We start from the raw sequence: 18,589 nt of genomic DNA, 5'->3' as shown, positions 1-18,589 counted from the left end.
TTAGCATTTTCCTTTTTTGTCATATGTCATTCTGATAAATATGAGGTGGTACCTCAAATTGTTTTAATTTGCATTTCTCTAATTAATATTGATTCAGAGCACTTCTTCATATGCTTTATAAATAACTTTGATTTCTTTATTCAAAAATTATCTGTTCATATCTTTTAATCATTTATCAATTGGGAAATGATTGGTATTTTTATGAATTTCACTCAGTTCTCTGTATATTTGAGAAATAAGATCTTTAGAAGAGATACTATGAAGATTGTTTTCCCCCTTTTGAGTTTCATCTAATCTTGCTTGCCTTGGTTTTGTTTGTACAAAGCTTTTTAATTTAATATAATCAAAACTACCTATTTTATATTTCATAATGCTTTCTATCTCTTGTTTGATTATGGACGTGTAACTTACTTAACTTTTTAAAAAATGTACATGCTCACCATTTAGTGCATCTATGCTGTGTATTGATATTACTTCATTGTCTATGGTCCTTTTAGGAAAATGTAGTTTCCTTTCTTAACTCTTTTAATTAGGTCTATTTTTTGCTTTTGCTTTGTCTGTCTGAGATCATGATTGCTATCTTTGCCTTTTTTTTTTTTACTTCAACTGAAGCATAACATATTCTGCTTTAGTATCTTTATTGTGTGTGTCTTTCTGCTTCAAGTGAGTGTTTTTATAAATAACATATTGTAGGATTCTGGTTTTTGTTCTATTCTGTTATCTATTTCCATTTTATGGGACAGTTTATCCCATTTATATTAATTATTATAATTACTGTGTATTTTCCTCCATTCTATTTTTTCATCCTGTTTATCTTCTCTCTCCTTTCATCCTTTCCCTCTTGACAGTGTTTTGCTTCTGTCTATTGCCTCTCCTAGTCTACCCTTTCTTCTATCAGTCTTCCCACCTTTTATTTCCTCCTACTTCTACATTCTGTTTGGTAAAATAGATTTCTATATTCAAGTGATTTTGTATATTATTTCCTTTAGTCAGTACAGATGATACTAAGGTTCAAGGGATACCCATCAGCTATCCTCTCATCTTTCTCTCCACTGTAAGAGGATTTTTGTGCCTCTTTGTGTGAAATTATTTATCCCATTCTACCTTTCCCTTTCTTCTGCACCAGGATACTCCTCTTTATCATCCCTTAATTGTTTTTATGTAATTTTCTCAAATTTGCCTTATATCTGTACCTTCTGTCTATATATTAGGAATACTATTAATGGTATAGTTTTTAAGATTTACAAGTATCATCTTCTCATGTAAGGATATAAATAGTTCAGCTCCATTGAATCCCTTATGTTTTCCTTTCCCTTTCCACTTTGTTATGCTTCTCTTGGGTTTTGATATTCAAGATAAAATTTAATTTTCAATTCTGATCGTCTCCTTATGAAAGCTTGAAATCTGTCTATTTCATTGAATTATTATGCTTACCTTTGTTGGGTGGGTGATTCTTGGTTGTAGTTCTAGTTTCTTTGCTTTCCAAAATGTCATGTTCCATGACCTCCAATCCTTTAATGTTGCACCTGCTAAGTTTTGTGTAATCCTGATTGTGGCTCCTCAATATTTGAATTGTTTCTTTCTGACTATTTGCAGTATTTTTCCCTTGACCTGATAGTTCTGTAATTTGGCTGTAATTTTTGTTGAAATTTTTATTTTGTGATCTCTTCCCTAAGATTATTGGTGGATTCTTTCAAAGCTTGTTTTAGCTTGTGGTTCCTGTAACAGCAGAGTTTTCCTTAATAATATCTTAAAAGATGCTGCCCAGGTTCTCTTTTTGATTAAGGTTTTCAAGTAGTCCAATAATTCTGATATTGTCTCTTTTCCTGGATTTATTTTCAGTTTAGTTGCTTTTTTCCAATGAGATATTTTATATTTTCTATTGTTTTTTTTTTCATTTTTTGAATTTGTTTTATTGACTCTTGATATTTCATAGAGTCATTAGGCTTCCAGTTGTCCAATTCCTCAGTTAGCTTTTGTACTTCCTTTTCAATCAGGCCAATTGTTTAAGGAAATGTTTTCTTTTTCTAAGATGTTGATTCTTTTTTTCATAATTCTCTTGCATCACTCTTGTTTCTTTTCCCAATTTTTCTTCTCTCTCTCCTTTTTTAACTCTTCCATGATTCCTTTCTGGACTTGAAACCACTTGCTATTTTTCTCTGGGGTATTAGGCATAGATGTTTTAATATTGTTTTACTCTTCTGGGTTTGTGTTTTGATCTTTCCTATCACCATAATCACTTTCTGTGGTCAGATTTTTTTTGTTTCTTATTCATCTTTTTAAGCCTTTTTTCCTTTCTTTTAAATTTGAATTCTAGTTCTAGGGTGTAAGGGATACTGTCTCACTCAGACTTCTTGTTTCAGGGGCTGCTGGGCCTAGCTATTTACCTGGTGTTGCTAGGTATCATTTTGTACTAATTACCTGTGCTTGTGGAGACTGTCAATTGCACAAGGGCAGTCTTATGCATCATACAGGGCTTGATAAATAATAGTTGAATTAAATTGAACCACAAGAACCTGTGCTTTACTGATTAGTCTTAATTTTTTATCCTTAGGCTTGTTCTTGATATATTTGGAATTTTACCAATTTACTAAATAGAAAGATAATTAATATTAATGTCATCATGAAATGGCTCAACATTACTAATTAACAAAAGACCATGAAGTGATTTTTTTTCAAGTTGGTATTCATCCCACAATCTAGCTAGCAACTGTTGCTATGGAGAGAAGTTTTATTATGCCAAGGCTTAATGGAAATATCTGATGATTTGAATGAGGTAAATGTATAGATGGGGTTTTCTGGGAATGGTAGGTGGGTGTACAAAATACTCAAAAAGCCAAAGATTCCAAGGGATTTATTATTTTTTGAAATGTTAGTATATGATAAGAAGAAGCAACAAATGAAAGAAAATGTTAGAAAAAGTAGGTTAGTGGTACTAGAGAACTTACTAGTAAGATTCCTTCTACTCACAAAGATTGTAGATGGCAGACTTAGAACTGAATGTGACCTCCAATGTTGCATGACATGGTACCCTTATTTTAAGATAAGAAAGCTAAATGAATAAGCAAAGTATTAGCAAACATTAGGGACACACAGATTTAATATAATCCCTGCCTTTAAGAAGCTTATATTCTTTAGAATGAGAGAGTGTAATGTGACATAAAAACAAAATTTGGGTTGAATCTGTGATTGGTATAGGGAATTCCCTGCACCAATGCGGGACCACTACTTCCTCACAACTTTATTTCTAATATATATTTTAAAAATTTTGAGTTTTAAATGCTCTTCCTTTATTCCATCCCATCCATTAAGAAGATAAGTATCATAAGCATAGTAAACATTAAGATACTGATTTAACAAAGAAGAGATTATGAAATTATGAAACCCTGAGCAGGGAGAGAATGGTACAATGCAGGGAGATGAAATTTCGCTGTCCTTTTATTATTCCCCCTGGGAACTTGGTCTCCCTCTGACTTTGCATTATGATTCAGGTGCTGTTTTTTTAACCTATTAATGTCAGCTCTATGTACTTTATGAAGCCTTGTGTCTTCCTTCTCTTTTCATCTTATAAGATAAGTCACTTATAAGGGCTAATTTTGCTATCAAATAGAAGATGTCAGTGATTGAAATCCTTATCTGACTGGCACAGATGGAACTTCGATTCTTGGCTGACACTTTTGGAGTAGGGACAAGATAAGAAAATGGGCGCCTTCCTTGCTTCCTCTTTCAGGGAAGGGGATATAATTTATTGTTTTCAGTCAAAGGACTCACCAGCAAGACAAACTTGGATTTATTTTTACAGTTCCTTCTAAATATGCTCTTATTTAGAGAATGCAGTATCAATGTTTTGCCTGTTATTCTATGTGTCTGTAATTGAGACTTGTATAGAACTGTCTGGGAGGGGAAAACTCTTAGGGTTTTTGGCTGAACCAAGTGTGTGTATATGTATGTGTGTAGAACAAAATCTTTGGAGCTAGAGATGTAGACTTGTAAGTTATCTACATAAAAGAGATAGTTGAGGTTATAAAGTCTTAGTTATAGAATAAGGGTCAAAAATATTTAGTTGATTGACTTAAACCAGGTAGATTTCAACCCCATACTCCAGAACTTATTTGGTTATAGTATGGTGTTTATGGGCTAACCACCTAAAATTGTATGTATATGTATTACATGTGTGTGCATTTATGTATAAACAGAAACTGTATGCACAACCTATATGAGATGATGTTGTGTTAGATATGGCCTGCTTTATCCAGGTAACATATCACTGTGGTAAATATTCAAGATATTATTGGAGGGACCAATTTTTCAAATGGTCAGCAAGTGAAAGTAAGATTTGGTTTTAGGAATAATTATGCAAGTCTTGGCTGCTCAGTATTGTATGTACAATACTTAACAAAGGGACTTGAAGTCATGACTGAGAAATTAATATGGAGAAATATGTCAATAGTAGCCAGAACAATGCAGGCAGCTATTTCTGCCTTAGTGAAGACTCAAGAAATGACATACTTTAGCAACTACCATAATGTGCTCCATTTGAGATGATAATTGATGATATAAAAAGCATGAAATCTTGATTGGATGCATAATGGAAAAAAAGTCTAAATAAATGAAAAAGCAAAAGAATTTCCAGAGAAAGAAATAAACAATGAAGATGAAAGGAAAGGGTAGACTGTTGAATGAAAATAGAGAGAAAAATTAATTTAAAAAATAAAGCAGTGAAAAGATTTCAAGGGAGAGTCAAATGAAATGAAACTAGAAAACTTCAATCAAAATGTTCATAATTAAATTAGCAATTTTAATTTTGGTTGCAATATACAAGCATCCACTAATGCATGCTAACTTAGCAGTTCATTTGTGTGTTATTGTCTTTGAGAATTGCCTGGGGTATGGAATCATGCAAACAGAATACTTTCTAAGTTAATTTTTCTTCCAGAATACTCACTGTGAAGGAAGTGGGATCTATAGGTATAGTAGATAAATGATATTAATTCCAGCTCTAGATATTGCCTTTATTACTGTATTAGATTCTCTAATTAAACTCATCTATCAAAAGTTGAATTCCATGAATGGAAAAAACAAGGTCATATATTGTAAGTAAGTGGATTCAAGAACTCTTGACATTCTTTTAATAAACATCTATTAAATCACTGTTCTGCACAAAACGTTGTGCTAGGTGCCTAGAGATCCAAAGACAAATACAAGCGTCTGTGCCTTTAAGGAATGTAAGTTCCTTACATTCTATAGAAGCTTTTATTCTGTTACGGCCATGTGGATGACCCCCAAGTCTGTATCTCCATCCCTAATTGTTCTCCTGAAGTCCAGATAAATGCCTTTTTAATGCCCACTATCTCCCCTTGGTAGTATTTTTAACTTTAAATTCAACAGTTCTAAAATTGAACTCATCTTCATTCCCCCCAAAACTGTATTTTTTGATGTCCCTATTTCTGTTTAAAGCAATAATGTCAGTTTCAAGAACAAATGCCTCTCTGCAATGATATGTTGGCTTAAAAAAGCCACAAATTAGCATTAGTTGTATTAATTTTTTTGTTTATTTTGCATTTAATCTGGTTTTGGACAAAACTGAGTTTGATAGCTGTGAGATAGACCATTTCCTGGTCATCTTTCATCTCTGCTCAGAATCAATGAGTTCTCTTTGGCCCCTCCTCTCCCTTCTTCCAAATCTATTAATAATCAACATCCATTATTTCTACTTCAACTTTGTCTCTTGATTCAGTCTCCTCTTTTCTATTTCTACTATTAACATTGTTATTTAGATGCATGATTTTTGCCTGGATAATTAGTTACAGCATTCCTCACCTTCAGATTTTCCTCTACCAAGCCATTCTATTCACTAAGCTCTTTCTCAGTCTATTTGTGTTGAATTGGACTATTTACCAGCCTCTAAAGTAGGTAATGACTTTTCTTCCCTCAATTCCTCACTTTTCTTGTGTTTTCTCCTCTCATATTTAAGTTGCCTTCCTTCATGAGCTTCTAAAGAGCTACCTCAAGTAACCTCCTTGATTATTAAAAGTCCCAAATAATATTTTCTTTCTCTGAATTTTCTTTGTGTTTTATGCCTTTCTTATGTACCTAGCAAACATTCTGTTTTTATATTTTAATCATTTTCCTACATGTTTGATGTCCTGTGATATAGTCCTTCAGGTTTGGGATCATGAATTATTTATCATTATATCCTATCCACTATCCAAAGTGGCTTGTACTTTTTTTTGACAGAGCCTTTATTTCCTTGTATAGGAAACTATATTACCAATGTATAACAGTACCTCATGTGCAACTCACAGTCTTAGATATTTCCTTGGGACACTCAGAAATTGTCAAGTGTTCAGTGTCTCACAGACAGTATGTGGCAGAAATGAAACTTGAATTGAGGTCTTTTATGTATTACAGTTCAGCCTTTTATCCACTCTGCCATGAGACTCAACCAATTGATTTTATATTATTTACACTTCTTTGGTAAATGGAACTTAACTTGTGCTGATGTCTATTCTTTTTTCCATTTCCCATTTTTCAGCATCAACATCTCACTTAAATAGAACAAGTTACAGTTGGTCTCAATTGGACAACATGTCTTCACATTGTTTGAATGTTTCTTTGAACTTTATATTGGTTTTCATCTTCTAACATGTCAGTGGTTTGACTATATATAGACTATTGATTTAGGAATGATTTCTAAATTGATTATCAGTTATTTCCTATATGTTGACCTAAAATTTGTTTCGTTTATTTTTGTGTAGTTATGCTACCCATATCTAATATTTCTTCTTGAAAATAGGGCTTCATAGCTTTACCAGATGGGTCCATGACAAAAAAGGTTAAGAAACCCTTCTATAAAATACACACTGGTACAGAAGCTGCAATTATTTTGATAGCTATCTTTTTGCAAGTGAGCATTGCAAACCAGATGATAAAGTGTCTAATGAGGTGATATTCTTTCCTTGTTGTCTTTAAATAAATAATAAAACTATTTTTGTTCTCTCTTCTCATCCAAGATATCTTTGTTTCTTATGCTAAATAGAAAGACGGCTCACTTGCTCTTCAGTTTTTATTCATAGCAAGAATATCAAGATTAATTTGACTCAGATCCTTCAGTAATGTGTTCACTTACTAGACCATCTCACATTTGGAGTGTTAACAGATACGTCAATATTTGAAGATGCGTGAAAAACTGTGATTTGGAGCACCCTTTATTCCCTTTTTTACTACCCTACAGACATGATTGAAAAAATAGAATGGGAGGAGCATAGGTCTGAAAGCCATTTTGTACTTGTTTACAAGTACAAAATAGCAACCCATGTTTCAGGAATTTGCCGTAGCCAAAGAATTCATCACCATGCAACTAGCCCACCAGTAATAAACTCCTCTGTACTTACGTTGGTCATTGGAAATTAGACATGGTCTGTTACCGGGGCCATATGGAGTACAATAGAACTTGCCAGCTCCTGTGTTCCATTGGCTCCTTCAAGAAATAAGTCATTTCCTTGCCAGAATGAGGCATTAGAGTTGGACTTAGTGCTAAATGTTTATTGAATTGAATTTATGCTGTTATTTTTTCCCCTCTATTACTGTGTCTTTGAGAACTGGAATTCTGTGATGTGTGTGTGTGTGTGTGTGTGTGTGTGTGTGTGAGTGTGTGTGTGTGGTGTGTGTGTGTGTGAATATATATGTGTCTGCAGATATGGTACTGATACCTAAACCAGGTAGGCTGAAAACAGAGAAAGAAAATTATAGACCAATCTCCCTAATGAATATTGATGCTAAAATCTTAAATAAAATATTAGCAAAAAGATTACAGAAAATTGTCACCAGGATAATACACTATGACCAAGTAGGATTTATACCAGGAATGCAGGGCTGGTTCAATATTAGGAAAACTATTAGCATAATTGACTATATCAATAACCAAACAAACAAAAACCACATGATCATCTCAATAGATGCAGAAAAAGCATTTGATAAAATCCAACATCCATTCCTAATAAAAACACTTGAGAGCATAGGAATAAATGGACTTTTCCTTAAAATAGTCAGGAGCATATATTTAAAACCATCAGTAAGCATCATATGCAATGGGGAAAAACTGGAACCTTTCCCAGTAAGATCTGGAGTGAAGCAAGGTTGCCCACTATCACCATTATTATTTAATATCGTATTAGAAACACTAGCCTCGGCAATAAGAGTCGAGAAAGATATAAAAGGAATTAGAGTAGGCAATGAGGAAACCAAACTATCACTCTTTGCAGATGATATGATGGTATACCTAGAGAACCCCAGAGATTCTACCAAAAAGCTATTGGAAATAATTCATAATTTTAGCAAAGTAGCTGGCTACAAAATAAATCCCCATAAATCCTCAGCATTTTTATACATCACCAACAAAACCCAACAGCAAGAGATACAAAGAGAAATTCCATTCAGAATAACTGTTGATACCATAAAATATTTGGGAATCTATCTACCAAAGGAAAGTCAGGAATTATATGAGCAAAATTATAAAAAAGTCTCCACACAAATAAAGTCAGACTTAAATAATTGGAAAAATATTAAGTGCTCTTGGATTGGCCGAGCGAACATAATAAAGATGACAATACTTCCTAAACTAATCTATTTATTTAGTGCTATACCAATCAGACTTCCAAGAAAATATTTTATTGATCTAGAAAAAATAACAACAAAATTCATATGGAACAATAAAAAGTCGAGAATCTCAAGGGAACTAATGAAAAAAAAATCAAATGAAGGTGGCCTAGCTGTACCTGATCTAAAATTATATTATAAAGCAGCAGTCACCAAAACCATTTGGTATTGGCTAAGAAATAGATTAGTGGATCAGTGGAAAAGGCTAGGCTCACAAGACAGAATAGTCAATTATAGCAATCTAGTGTTTGACAAACCCAAAGCCCCTAACTTCTGGAAAAGAATTCATTATTTGATAAAAACTGCTGGGATAATTGGAAATTAGTATGGCAGAAATTAGGCATGGACCCACACTTAACACCATATACCAAGATAAGATCAAAATGGGTCTATGACCTAGGCATAAAGAACGAGATTATAAATAAATTAGAGGAACATAGAATAGTTTATCTCTCAGACTTGTGGAGGAGAAAGAAATTTGTGACCAAAGATGAACTAGAGACCATTACTGATCACAGAATAGAAAATTTCGATTACATCAAATTAAAAAGCCTTTGTACAAATAAAACTAATGCAAACAAGATTAGAAGGGAAGCAACAAACTGGGAAAACATTTTCACAGTTAAAGGTTCTGATAAAGGCCTCATTTCCAAAATATATAGAGAACTGACTCAAATTTATAAGAAATCAAGCCATTCTCCAATTGATAAATGGTCAAAGGATATGAACAGACAATTTTCAGAGGATGAGATTGAAACTATTACCACTCATATGAAAGAGTGTTCCAAATCATTATTGATCAGAGAAATGCAAATTAAGACAACTCTGAGATACCACTACACACCTGTCAGATTGGCTAAGATGACAGGAAAAAATAATGATGAATGTTGGAGGGGATGCGGGAAAACTGGGACACTAATGCATTGTTGGTGGAGTTGTGAACGAATCCAACCATTCTGGAGAGCAATCTGGAATTATGCCCAAAAAATTATCAAAATGTGCATATCCTTTGATCCAGCAGTGTTTCTATTGGGCTTATATCCCAAAGAAATACTAAAGAAGGGAAAGGGACCTGTATGTGCCAAAATGTTTGTAGCAGCCCTGTTTGTAGTGGCTAGAAACTGGAAAATGAATGGATGCCCATCAATTGGAGAATGGCTGGGTAAATTGTGGTATATGAATGTTATGGAATATTATTGTTCTGTAAGAAATGACCAGCAGGATGAATACAGAGAGGCTTGGAGAGACCTACATGAACTGATGCTAAGTGAAATGAGCAGAACCAGGAGATCATTATACACTTCGACAACGATATTGTATAAGGACATATTTTGATGGAAGTGGATTTCTTTGACAAAGAGACCTGAGTTTCAATTGATAAATGACGGACAAAAGCAGCTACACCCAAAGAAAGAACACTGGGAAACGAATGTGAACTATCTGCATTTTTGTTTTTCTTCCCGGATTATTTATACCTTCTGAATCCAATTCTCCCTACGCAACAAGAGAACTGTTCGGTTCTGCAAACATATATTGTATCTAGGATATACTGCAACATATCCAACATATAAAGGACTGCTTGCTATCTAGGGGAGGGGGTGGAGGGAGGGAGGGGAAAAAAAAAATCGGAACAGAAATGAGTGTCAATATAATGTAATTATTAAATAAAAAATTATAAAAAAAAACAATATGATCAGAGAACATGATCAGAAAAATATTATGCTGTTAATAATTTTTGCCACAAATATTCCATTAAATATAAAGAGAATAAAAAAAAAAAAAGAATATATATGTGTCTGTATGTGTGTGTTAAGTGATTGAAAAAAGGCAAGAATAACTACTAATGTAAGAGTAGTTAAATCAGCAATTATTAAGTTGGAATCTCTGGACCCCAAAAGGGCCCTGAATTGGATTGGGGGGGAAAGCTCTTTATTTTCACAAAGCTCCAATGGAAATTTTATATTTCCTTCTATTATTTAAAAACATTATTCTTGGAAGGAAGGTCTCATAAGCTTCACCACACAGCCAAAAGGGATCTAGGATACTAAAAAGGTCAAGAATCTTTGCATTAAAACATGTGAGATATTGACAATAAACTATGGGAGGAAAAAATGGTGGTGCTTAAAAATGAAATGTCTTAATTTCTGTAAGCCTCAGATTCTTTGTGAATAAAAGGAAAATAATGCTGCCTGTAAGTATTAGCAGAGGGCTATTCTGGAGATCAAGTGAGATAATATGATAAGGCACTTTGTAAACTTTAAAGTTCTACTACCACAACAAGTACCACTGCTCCTAATATTAGTTAATGTTAAATAGTGCCTATCAAGTGCCAGGCTCTGTGTTAAATGTTTTATAAATATTCATTTGATCCTCATAACCACCTTGAAGGATAGGTACTGATGTTATCTTCAGTTTGCAGTTGAGGAAATTGAGGCAAATGGAGATTAAATGTTTTGCCTAAGTAGTGTCTGAAGCTGGATTTCAACAGGGGTCATTCTCATTCCAGGCCCGGTATATTATCTAGCTGTCCTGGATATTAATAATATTACTCCTCACTCAGGGCTCTAGGTTTTAATGTTTTAAAATTTTTGTTTTATTAAAAATAAGTCTCAAATTTAGTCAGAAGTTTTAAACCTGTGATCAATGAACTTAGTTTTAAAAAACATTTTGGTAATTTATTTCAATATCATTAGTTCCCTTTGTAATCTTATACATTTTATTTTTGGCAAAGGGGTCTATAACACTAGGATGATTTAAGAATCTCTGATTTTAGGTATAGTTAGATATTTCTCTCCAATTGTTTGAGGCCAAATATGAGTTCGTAAAAATGAGAGCTTTTGATTGTAGCACTAGTATTCTGTCTACTGCATCACCTAATTATATATTTTACACTCTTTTGTACCGTATATGTGATTTCATTGGTGGAGGAAATAGCATCTACCAGTGCAGAATAGATGGAGTCTTTCAGAGTTTTCAGAGAGTTCTGAGGGAGGACATAAAAGTTTCAGTGACTTGCAGGGTCCCACAGATAGGAGTTGGACTTTGACTGTGAGGGCTGACTCTTTATCCAATATACAATAATGCTTTCATATATTTCAATGTGCCATTTAATTTTGGGGAGCATTGTTGTTTAACTTTTATAAGTCTTCAAATGTATAAATACATTTTACAACCCTCTGGAAAAAATTTCTAAATTAGGATAAGTTTTTTTTTTTTTAAGGGAAGGGATTTGCAAATTAATTAATCATTGACATTAATCATGACAATCATATTGCTTTTTCTTTTCTTTTTTTTTCATCCACCCTTCCACTAAGAGGAAGATGGAGGTAGGAGGAGCACTAAAATTGTTCCAACTATTTAAGAAAAATAATCATCAACCATTCTAAAAGTACTAACTAATCAAACAATGACATGGTGATTCAAAGTTTTTTTTTAATTAATTAAAGCAATTCCTCTAAAAGCTGTTGTAGGCCATATTCTTTTCTGACATAAATAGGCACTTCTTTAAAAGTAATTTTTCCTTTAGCTTCTTCACTAAAGTAGGTAGGATTGGCCCAACAAGAGGATAATAATTGATATAGCAGACTCATTGTTGATACTGGAGCCAGGAAGACTTATGTTCAAATCCCACTAAAGAGAATTGCTGTAGATGTGACCCTAAGCAAGTCATTAAATTTTTCTGAGCTTCAGTGTCCTCAAATGCAACAGGGATCTAAACATGTGTAGTAATTGTTCCTTCACAGGGCTGTTGTCAGGGTTAGATAACATAATCTATGTAAAGTATAAATTACTAGCTGGCATTTATTGAGTGGTTTAAGGTTTATCCCAAGATGTAGGACCAAGGAGATATTTGAGACCAATTTCATTGTAGTAAGCTTATTATTAATTCAATTAGAAATAGCTACTGGATAAGGGTATACCAGTCATGTTTTCTGTTGTAGAATAATAAATGGCCATTTCTTGTATAGGAATTAGACTCCCATGTATTTACTTAGAATGAATCAGTTATCACAGCTTGATCATTCTTGGATAAAGTGATAAAATAAAATTTTTGAAATCAGTAAAACTTAAAACCATTTGGGCTGTGGAACAGATCCATACAACTTTGAAGGTAATGATCTATGTGACAGCTCATGGTTATATACCTTATCTCACAATAACTTTGTGAAATATAGCACAGGTATCAATTCTGTCATTTTCAGGTGTGGAAACTGAGGCTTAGTGAACATATGACCACACAGCTAATAGTAGGGATAAGATATAAGCCTCTTGAGGTTAAATTCAGTGTTCTTTTCTCATGTATAGCCTATCAGAATATCTCCTTATTTGTTAATAGTCAATGAATGATGGATCATGATTATAGGTAATAATAGGGTGAATTATTAAATTAGATATTATAACTATGTTGAAAAGATATATTGGAAGAATAACGTGATGACAAATTCAAGCAGAGTAGGTGACCCATCTTGGATTCTTCTAGATGGGTCTAGAGATTAAGGATCTATTTGAGTGACTGCTATGCACAATTGCTATAATATGTGTGTGTGTGTGTGTGTATTCAGAAATGAATTTTTATCAAGGCTTCCATTACTTAACGTAACAACAATTAAGAATGCTCAATTCCTTTTTGTTTCATACTCACTAAATAATATTCTGCTATTAATTGGGCTTCCTAGGGCACTAGTAACCCAGAAGGGGGTGCCCTCACCAAGCACACAAAGATGAAGTGCTTATTTAATTGAATTAGAAATGGCTACTATATAAGGACATGCCAGGCTTTAAGTAATGTTTTCTATTGTAGATTAATAAATGGTGATTTCTTGTTTATGAATAAGATTCCTATGTGTTTGCTTAGCATGAATCAGTTACCCAGAGCCTGATCATCCCTGAGTAAAGTGATAAAATAAAATTTTTGAAACCAATAAAGTTTAGGACCACCAGGGCTATGGAACATATGGGGAAGAAACAGAAATCGTCATCTAGACAATGCCCTTTGTTCACTCTATCTTCTAATTCAGGGTGGCTTTCCTTCTCTCCTGCCTCGAAAATAAAATCTGAACTTATGGCATTTTTACCGTATGTGTTTTTCTAGAGACAAACTCTTATCCATACTTAAGGAAAACTAAGAATAGCTAAAATTTGTATTCTCCCAAAGAGCTAGAAGCTCTGCCTCTATTCTCAGTAAATATCAAGGCTGTTATCAAGAAGAAAGATTAGTTTGTTTCATCTTTTTGTTTGTGTTTCATTTCTTTGTTTTTATTTCGTCTCTTTGTTGTGATTTCCTATCCCCTTTTCTTTCTGTTCATCCTTTTGGGGAACAGTGGTTAAAAGGCAGACAGGGAATGGCTATAATCTTTCTACTGGGTGATGGTGCCCCAAGGATTTAAGCTTTCTATAGTAACATTAAAAGCATGTAAAGTAAGAATATTGTACAGTCTCCTAGATTCCATAGAGGATCTGTTGGGTAATTAATTATTGATTATTAACAGTCAACAAGACACATATCTGTATATCAGAATAGTTGAATTAACTAGACCATGTCTATCCTGACTTTTGGCTTATCAGAGGTAGTAGTTTAATTGAATTTAAATATTACCAAATACTAGAATAGCAGAGAGCTCCACATGCATGTAGCCTGACTCACAGCTCCCCGAGGACATACCTGAGAAGTGGTCGTCTAGCTTCTGTTTGAAGACCTCCTGTAAAGAGGAGCCTGTCACTTCCAAGGTAGTACATTCTATATTGAGAGAGCTCTAGGAGGATATCCAGTCCAAGTTTGCCTCTCTTCCAACTTCCACCCATTGTCCCTGGCTCTTCCTTTTGAGCCCAAACAGAACAAATCTCTTCTACTTGTCAGCCTTTTCAGTTCTTGAGGACAGCCATCGTGCCCCAAAATCTTCTCTATTTTAGGTCAAATATCCCCAGTTCAAAGGCTTCTCTTTGTCAGAAATTAAAGGTCCTTAATTCTTGCTCTGGATACTTTCTACCTCATCACTAAATGCTTCATTTAAACTGTAGCAACCTAAAGTAAGCACTCCCAAAGCAGCAAGATGATCACAGAGATGTTTGAAGGGTCACTTCCCTAATAAAAATCTCCTTTCAAATTGACATCAAACCATTCATGGCTTTTTTTTTTCAGTCACTGAATACTTTTGAATTATGCAAGCATTTGTGTTCACTATTCTATTTAGATGAGGAGTTCTTAATCTGTGGTCTATGAATTTGAACTTTAAAAATATTTTGGTTATTATATTTCAGTACAATCGATTTCCTTTGTAATCTTATGGATTTTATTTTATGCATTTGAAAATTTTATTGTGAGAAGAGATCCATAAATTTTACCAGATAGCCAAGTCAGTTCATAACACACAGAAAAAGGTTAAGAGTCCCTGATTTAGAGGGTCTTTTAAATCTCAGCTGGCTAACAATCAGGAAAACCATTTATAGATTGTAAAAAACAAACAAGATTGAAAGATTTGAGAACTTCAATCAAAACAACGATCAACCACTGTTCTAGGGGAGAGTGATAATGAAAACTGTTGCCCTTCTCCTAATAAAGAAGCAATGGAGTAATCAGAATGAGGTATGGTTTTGGTATTTGGGAGCTATATTTTTTTTTGAGCGCATATTCATTGCAAGGGTTTTCTTTTTCTTTTGCTCTTTTTTTCAGGGAAAGGAGGAAGAAGGAGGGGAGAAAAATGAATGCTTGATAATTGAAAAAATTAGTTTAGAAAAAGAATCTTCTGAGAAGATAACCCATGGGGTTAGTTGTCTTCCGAGTAAAAGGGAGTCATTTTTTTTAACTCTAAGGATTGAGTGTCTATCAAAACCTAGATAAGTCTCCAGCACTATCTTAGTTTCCTAAGATATTTTTAAAGAGCTCTTGATTTAGCTGGGAAATGCAGGCTGGACCTTGTCTCTGCTGTGTCTGTTTTCTAGAAGCAGCAAGGAGCTCTTGGCAAAGCCTCATAGAGAATCCCCTGATGAGCAGTACAGAATTAGTTCTACTAAGCTGGAGCCCTGAGATTCTCAGGAGCCACCTTTTTTTCCTTTTCCCTGAATCTGTTAACTCTTCACTTACCTGTGAAGCTATCATTTATATGGTCCCTAGTATATGCTGTGCTAAGTGCTTTAGGTAATCCAGATGGCTGAAGAAATAATGCATTTCAGAATTTCTTTATGTAAATCTGCTCTTCCAGTAATTGCAATGTTTAAAAATGTATACCACCAGGTTCAAAATATAGGCCACACTGTAGAAGATTTTTGCACACTTGAACCCCTAAATAGCTGCTCCATTTTTATTAGAATGGAATGCTAATGCCTTTCAAAATCTTACGACTTATTCTGAGAATCAGACTGATAAATGGATGGCAGTATTTCCCATATGTAAATGGAACTCATTTCCCATGAGCTGACAGCTGTAAACACAATTGAAAGATTTAAGTAATTTTAGAAGTAATTATATGTAACCAGGTAATTTCTGAATCAACTGATTTGTAACTAGTGACAACACTACTGTAGCGTGTTGGACAGGGATTTGGAAGGTCTGATGCTATGGAAATTTAATATTTTGATTAATTTCTTTCCTTAAATAGTAGTAGTTTGTATCCTGAGGGAAAAGGTAAGGGTAGAAGCTAATAAAAGTGGAAGAGAGAAGCAGGTTTATTCAGTTCTTGGTTTGTTAACACTTTGTCCTTGTTCTGTGTTTTTTTTTTTTAAATTTCTTAGTCTTTACTATCTTTATTCCCTATTTAAATCTTCTCTGTCATTTGGAAATCAAGTAAATCATCTATTTCTTTAGCATCTGCCCCTATTATTTGGAAGCACATTGAGGTTGTAATGTGTTTGGAATTAGCTATAGTTTCAGGATAATGAGGTATAGTTCATTTGTCCATTTGTCATTAGCTTACCAATTTCTTGTGACCCCATTATGGATTTATATTTTTAAAAAATTTTCCCAGTGCTAATAACAAATTATCCTAAAACTTTTGTTGTCCAGGCCTACTTAAATATACAATGAGACTGGGAATGTCTTTTTTCTATCTATTTATATCATCTTACTTAGTTTCTACAGTTTACATGCCATTCTAGGGAAAGTAGTCTTAAAGATGGCAACTCAATGTTTTAAAGAGTCTGTCTTCCCTAGGAATAGTGCTCAGGAGAAAACCAATGATATTCTCATATTTTTTACTTTGGGCACCCATATCACAGTAAAAATGACAGCTACTAACATTGCCCCAGTCACACATTATCTGCCATGATGAAGATGAGGCAGCCTCTTTTCATTCAATGGGAAGTGTTTACTGCCTTGGAAAAGCAAGGTCACTCAAAACTTACTTTCTGTTTCTTGATTTGGGTTTTCTTTTAATGTTAAATAGTTTAATTTCACAATTTTCTTGCAATATAACCATGACTCAGTAGGGAATTCCCTCTCAAGGGATTTACTTTCCCTCTGAATCAGAAATGCCAAATGGTTAGCCACTTATCAATGACATAACATTCTAAACATAGTTGGAGTTTTACCCAAGTCTCCTATTATGAACAAAAAAATAATGACTTTCTGCCACATAGGTTAAAAATCAGCCAAAACCAATATATAGTTTTTCTATCTTTTAAAAATTGTTATTTTAATAAATGATAAATTTTTATCATTTTTAGCTAACTTTATAATTTTATAAGGTGTTCAAGCCAGACTGAGAATGAAGTTTCATCTTCATTCTTGTAGACACCTGGTTGGTAGAGACTGTTCAACCAATGTTTGAAATGAGATTAGTTCAATGTAAAGGCTTTTAATCCTTTGTTTGAAAATAGAATTTGTAAGAATATAAAACAGTAGAGAAAGAAACCCAATTTCCATTTACCTGTAGCTCATAAAAACTTTTGCACAGAGCTTCCTCATACTTGATTATCATATTTTTATATTCCATACTAATGTCAAAATATGTGGAGATAAAGCTCAAAATTTTGATATTAGCAGCTTGACTTTTGAGGCCCAACTGAGTAGCCCCTGATTATATTATTTTAAAATTGTACCAGGAGTGGGGCTAGAGGACTTTTCTATAGAGCTGATTAATTCACTCTGTCTACTCCTTGAGTAAATAAGTGATTGAAATCCTTGCCATTAGGGGCAGAGAACAAATTAAGAACCTGACAGAATGATAAAATAAATAACTTCGAGAAAGCATTTTCTGTTTGGAGAGGAAATTTATGGAGCTGCTTCAATTCTAAGGACAAGTATCCCTTTATAATAATAGTGACAAATGATGTCAATATAGAGTGCTTTAAAGATTATAAAGTTATACACACTCTCACACACATTTCTGTCATCCAATTCTTACCACCTCCTCAGTCAACTAGGTTTTTTACAAGTATTATTATCCCCGTTTAACAAATGAAGATGATAAATGTTCAGAGAGATAACTAGGTAAAGCTTGGGCTTGAAATTGGGAAGATTCATTTTCATGAGTTCAAATCTGGTCTCAGACTCTTACTAGCTGTATGACCTGGATTAATCACTTAGCCCTGTTTGCCTCAGTTCCTCATTTGTCCAATGATCTGGAGAGAAAAATGGCAAATCCTTCCCATATTTTTGCCAAGAAAACCCCAAATATGGTCAGAGAATTGGACATGACTGAAATAACTGAGCAATAACAAAAAGCTATGAGCATTTGTTACCTGTTTATATGCCTAATATGTGCAAGGAGGTGAATTTGAACCAAAGCGTCTTCCAACTCCAAGTCTGTGTTCTACATATTTATATAGTTTATAACTTCTCCCAAAATCTTAGTAGAATATTTAGGTCCTGTTCCCCTTCTAGTTTATTCTTCACCCAAAGAGTTATCTTTTTCTTCTTTTACTTTTTTCTAGCATTATCACAATACATATTACACAGCAGGTGCTTAATAAATGTTCTAAGTTACTAGTTTATAAA

At 33.7% G+C, this 18,589-nt stretch overlaps 1 protein-coding gene across 4 annotated transcripts in view; it reads left to right on the top strand.

Moving 5' to 3' along the window:
• Nucleotides 1–18,589, top strand: part of RUNDC3B (RUN domain containing 3B) — a 116,870-nt gene that overhangs the window by 8,426 nt on the left and 89,855 nt on the right. The window lies entirely within an intron of this gene.

This window comes from Antechinus flavipes, chromosome 5 (assembly GCF_016432865.1).
Source record: "Antechinus flavipes isolate AdamAnt ecotype Samford, QLD, Australia chromosome 5, AdamAnt_v2, whole genome shotgun sequence".
NCBI lineage: Eukaryota > Metazoa > Chordata > Mammalia > Dasyuromorphia > Dasyuridae > Antechinus > Antechinus flavipes.
This window is presented reverse-complemented; position numbering and strand designations above follow the sequence as displayed.